At 52.5% G+C, this 6,006-nt stretch overlaps 1 pseudogene; it reads right to left on the reverse strand.

The window, feature by feature from the left end:
* Positions 1 to 4,206: 4,206 nt before the first annotated feature.
* LOC149349611 (facilitated trehalose transporter Tret1 pseudogene) lies at positions 4,207 to 5,565 on the reverse strand (annotated as a pseudogene).
* Between the last annotated feature and the right edge of the window lie 441 nt (positions 5,566 to 6,006).

Raw genomic sequence — 6,006 nt, forward strand, 5'->3', positions numbered from 1 at the left:
TGAACTAAACGTCATTTTTAAGAGTCCGCTGAAATATGTCCCATAAAAACACTACTACACCACACTACCACCACCACCACCCCAGTATACCTACAACGCAGATTCCTACCCACCCATATCGCCCAACACATGGGATCATACGGTCCGACTTGGGACGGCGACCCGGAACAGGGTTCGGAAAATAAATGTTTTTTTTCTCTCTCTCTCGCTCTACCTGCTCACATAGGCAGAAATTCAGTGGCCATGACAAAAAATTTCCCTTGGCGCGAAGCCACCACATCTTGACGGGTAAGGTTGACGTGCAGAGTTTCAAAAAGATGTTTGCGGTCGATTGAATACACATGCACTGAAAACGATCTAATACGCTGGTGTCAAGAAGGTCAAGGTAAGGCTGCCGGTACATGGGCACAGGACGTTAATACTCCATCGGAACCTTTGTCATCTGCCTTCTGGAGTAGCCGTGCAGGTATTCCAGGAAAAAGCGAACAGTGAAGAAATGAAATGCACCGGCAGCTTCTTAAAAAGAAAAAAAAAACATAAACCTCCCTCCGCACAAACAGAAAGGAACATGCCGCCTATTCAGAAACCATCCGCATCGCAGTAAACAAAATGAAACGATCGACACGCACGTACCCACTCTCATGTCTCATTACAGGCCGCCAGCCTCTAGTTGACAACCACCACTTGCATGGTAGTGAAGTTGAACAGAGCGTATTTTTTACGCACAGAACCCTTCACCTGAGACAAGCACAAGTGAGCTATGCAATGCGTAATGACCCATTGCAGTAGGTAATAGAAAATATGAAGCACGGAACACCATAACAGAGAAGGAAACTTCAGAGTAATCACGTGCAGAGAGCGTTAAAGAAGGAAAGTTCCAAAACATCATCAAGATCAAAAGGAGTTAGTCTTACGCGAGAAAACACACTGTGCAGAAAATTGCAGCCGCGCTACATGTCCGCGCAATCTTTCACCTGTGCGCACAGGAGCGGAACAGCAAAGCTGACAAGGCACACCAATTAATAAGAGGACACTGTGGCATTCGTGAGGGAAAGCGTCAGGGTAAAAGAGTCAAAAAGTACAAGTGCCGAGCAGGTTGGCTTCGCGTGCGAAGTCCCATAGGGAACGCTGCACGTGACGCGCGGCGGCGTTGTTGTCCGAGAGAACCGACTCCATGGCCTTTGTGTTTCGTGCCTATGAGCTCCGAACTGGGGCAGTTACACAGCAGGTACCGAACGTGGCCGTTGCTCGAGCGGCGCAGGTCCAATACGCCACTGTCTTGAGGGCGGCTTCTCCGTGGTCGCAATCCGACGCTCTTCAATTCGGTGTAGAGGCACGCCATCTGGCGAGGGCGTTTTCCGTGAAGCTGATGCACGCCCTGCAGACAAGCACGCGGCGATCCTTTAGGGTTCTCTTGGAACCGACTCTTGCTATCACCGGCTGCCTCCCTCTTTGAATCTTCAAGAAGCCCCTCAAGGATCTGGCGCGGGGTACAAGCATGTCCGAGCGAAGGGACGCCCGCGTGCGGTTATACAGAGCCTCGCTCGCCAAAACCTGAACAGCTTTAAAGGACGTCATTCTCGCAGAATGTTCGTTGAATACGTAGGTGCTGATGAATTTATCTTTGATGAAACCAAGAAATTGCGCTACTAACGCACTGGAGTCCGTATACATGACTTAAAATCCTATTAAAGACGCTCATGGACTCTCTAGAAAGTCTAATTTTGTGGTGGGAGCTTACTGGTCGCATAGCTTAGCACTTTAGTGAATATATTGTGTTGCCAAACGGCAACTACCGCGGCTAGCTTAGCACTTTGGTGAATATATTGTGTTGCCAAACGGCAACTACTGCGGCTACTCTGCTTAAAGGGTAGCTGGAACGGTTTTCAAATTGCATGAAATGCAGTGGATGAGAAGGAGGGGCCTTGTAAATGATGTGTGTCAATTTTTTCGCGACTCTGCTTGCAAAAAGAGCCGAAATCGCTGGTTAAAAACCAGCCGCCGACACGCACCTCGTCGCTCCCGAGAGCGTCGGGGGAGGGGGGGGGTCTCAGGAAGGCGGTGCCATGAGCATTTTCTATAGCGCTGGCCAATTCCAAAGCGCTCTCCGCTGATGCTTCGATGCGAAACAAGCTATGCCTATAGCGACGGCCAAGTAGTAGCGCACAGTCAGAGTGGCGTTGACCGCTCCTCTGGCTGGCGGCACTATTACAGCAAGCTAGCGTAATTCGATGTTCCCAGCGTTGCGAATTTGTCGCCTACTTCGATGATGCGCTAGGGACGGACCTTTTTCGATGTTATGCACAGCTTTAGCACCGTGGGACGGAATACGCTCTTGCTGTGCTGTCCAGCCATGAATCCGTTCCAACTCACCCAGTTTAGCATTCTGTTGCATTTCTAAAAGGCCTTCGGGTGTTAGCAGGCACCTCACTATAAATAAATGAACAAATAAACAAATTACTTTACCTTGCGCAACTCGTGTATAAGAATGCCGACGATTTGAATTAGATCATGTTTACAAGCGTTACAAGTTGGTACTCCGGCGTTTTTGCAGCACCAAGTGGACAACTAGCATTTCGATGTGATTTCCTTTATTTTTTTCGTCTGTCACTTGCACATGCACATACGCTAAGTATACGCACCATATGAGATTTCCGACTCGCGCAAATGTGGAGCCTTCAGTTTCGCTGCCGACGCACTTCTCAGCGTCGTTGATTACGTCGTTTCTAGTAGCCACTGATGGCCCGAACATGTAGGGTAAGATTTCAAGCTTTTCGACGCTGCTCGAATAATCCATAATTTTCTAAATCGACTTGGCAAGCCACGGGAAGCAACGCGCCACGCAGCAACACAGTCCGCGCCGACCAGAGATCCCGCGGATGATGTCACGACAGTCCCGGCCAACAGCGGGCAACAGCGGCGTTCGCTCGGTGCCCCTGAGACGCTGCTGCGCGTTTTCATGTAAAATGCAGCTGTTTGCGTTTATTCCTGCCCTCTCTAAACGAGGTGTTCTTTTTCAACGTATTAAAAACTGTAAAATGCTGCAGGAAACTCAATTTTTTCAAAAAGTGCTTCAGCTCCCCTTTGTCATTCGGTACTGTGAAAAGAAGGTGGTGGTTCGGATGTTGACCACTTAATTATGTTTACAGTTGCCTGACATACTAGACGAAACTGTCGCAAGAATTCCGGTACTTTTGTCCTATTTTCTGTTGGGCCGCCGCGGTGGCTCACTGGTTGTGGCGCTCGGCTGCTGACCCGAAAGACGCGGGTCGGATCTCGGCCGCAGCGGTCGAATTTCGATGGAGGCGACAATTCTAGAGGCCCGTGTACTGTGCGACGTCAGTGCACATTGAAGAACCCCAGGTGGTCGAAATTTTCGGAGCCCTTCACTATACGTCGTCCCTCATAGCCTCAGTCACTTTGGGACGTTAAACCCCCATAAATCTATTTTCTGTGAGAGAGAACAACGGAATTGTAGTTCCGTTGCCAGTTTGTACAGTCGTCCGCACACTTGTCTATAGCGCTAAGTCGGTGAGCTTGGTTTTGCATTTATTGCAGTCGCCGGTGACTGGTGAGCCTGACACAGCTTTTAAAACCATGAGGAGTTCACATGGAAATGTGCATGCATCACAAGGTCAGATTTGGAGGCCTAGGCATCTCGTAAATGACACAAGTGTACCCCACGGTGCGCCGTTCAAACGCTCTAGACAGCTATGTGGACTGTACAACACGAGAACCATGCGCACGAAACGCTCGAAAAAGCTATATACGATTAACAAAATGGTGTAGCCGTTCAACTCCTAGTGGCTTTGAGAAGTGGCTGTGCACGTGAGCTGATGCTGAGCAATAAACACAGCGCTTTTAAGACCATTGTGTAGCTTGGCCCTATCTATGCCGCTTGAAGGATCAACTTCATATGTGCACCTTTCGTGCCACTGATGCAGTGGTGTTTCGTTTATTAACAACAAAAACGCGAACTTGTTTTTCCGCATAAGCACATTCAGAGCCCTGTAGGGAACAGGCACTACGTGCGTAAGGAAGGCTATGCGTACTACCGCCATGGCTCAGTATGACCATTTGTCAGTGGGAAACTTTGTGTCTGTACTTGACCACTTCACGACGACTGAGCAGATGTATACTGGCATGAGTGTACTGAGCAATTCAGTCTGGTCGGTACTAGCGAATACGCACAATAAAGCTCGGTCACTATCCTGTGACGCCCTCAAAAGAAGGCGTAATTGGTACAGGGTGTAGTTGAGCCTTACTGCCCCCATACACAGGGAGGCCCTCGAATATTTGACTGATGTCTTCGAGTGACTTCCCTTTGGTCTCTGGGATGCACCAGTAGACAAAGAACATCTGCACAGCAGTGACCGACGCGAACATCCAAAAGAGGCCATAAAAGTCGAAGAGGCGCACGAGATCTTCAAACTCCTTGGTGATGAGGAACTCGCAGAAGAAGCAGAACGCTGTGCTGACTCCTGTGGAGAAACCTCGGGCCTGAGGAGACAGAATCTCTCCCATGACGACCCACGGCACGGGGCCAATGCCGAGGCAAAAGGCGGCGATGTAGACTGTGAGGGACGCCAGCGGCACGAAGCTGTAGCGTTCCCGAAATGTACCGTCGTCGAGGTCCTTGCAGTAGTAGAACAGTCCCAGCACGACCAGGCTGAGCGACACGGTCAGCGACGAGACGAGCATGAGGCAGCGGCGGCCAGCCCGGTCGATGAGCAGCGACGCTGCCAGCGAAGCAACCACTTGCACCCCGCCCAGCAGGATGGCGCAGTCCGCCGCGGACATGTCCGAGCCGGACGATTCGAATATCTTCACCGAGTAGAACGTGATGACGTTAATGCCGCAGAACTGCTGGAAGAACATTAGCAGCAGCGTGTAAGCCAGCGGCAACGAGAAACTTCGACGCTTCAAGTCCCCCATGCCTGCCGACTGGCGCAGCAGAGTGGCCTCGATGGCCAGGCACTCGGCCTCGGCGCAGAACTTTGGTCCGTAGAGAATGCGCAATGCGTCGAGAGCCTCGTCGCGGCGACCGCGGGCCATCAGCCAGCGCGGAGACTCGACGGCGAACGACATGGCGACGGCCATGAAGATGGGGCACGCAGTGCAGAGCATGGCCAGCGAGACCCAGTCGAGCCACTTGCCCCCCAGGTAGACGACGAGAACGCCCAGCGTGATGGCCAGCTGCACGCCGGAGCCGAGGAGGCCGCGCACGTGGGCCGGGCTGATCTCGGAAACGAACACGGGCACCGAGAGCGAGACCAGGCCGCAGCAGAAGCCGGTGATCACGCGTCCGGCAAACAGCCACGGCAGACTGGCGTCGCTGAGTGCGATGCACAGGCATCCGGCGACGAAGCCCAGAGATGACAGTTGAATGGGCCGCACGCGGCCGAAGCGCTCGATAAGGAATCCGCTCACGAGGCTGCCGACCAGGGCGCCCACGGCAAGCACCGAGCCGAACCATGTCTCCTGGGAGCGCGTCATGCGCACGCCGCTGTCGTTCGCGGCCATGCTGGCCAGTGCCGGTGCCGAGTAGCCCAGCACGCTGCCCATGGCCACCGAGGCGAGCGACGAGGAGCCGGCCACATGGTAGAAGGCGGGCAAGCCGAGCACACGCTGCATCGGACTGCTCCGACCGAGCTAGGCGGGCTGCCGCTGCTCCCGATGCTGCTGCCGCCGCTGTCTCCGCGAGACCTGGCTCACCATTCGCTCAAAAAAAAAAAAAAGAGAAATACAAAACAACCATTCTCAAGAACCTGGGTGGCCAATATATGTGCTCCTGCAAGACCTTTCCGTGCCTCGACCTCTGGCTGCAAAAATGAAATGAGTATTCTTTTCGCATACGAGAACCTCGCGTAAGTAAGTTCCATGTTGACCGCCTTCTTAACCGGAAACCGCAAGGAGAGGAAGAGGAAGTGGTTTGGTGGTTTGGTTTATGGGGTTTAACGTCCCAAAGCGACTAAGGCTATGAGAGACGCCGTAGTGGAGGGCTCC

This window comes from Amblyomma mixtum, chromosome 3 (assembly GCF_055824585.1).
Source record: "Amblyomma mixtum isolate Tamu chromosome 3, ASM5582458v1, whole genome shotgun sequence".
NCBI lineage: Eukaryota > Metazoa > Arthropoda > Arachnida > Ixodida > Ixodidae > Amblyomma > Amblyomma mixtum.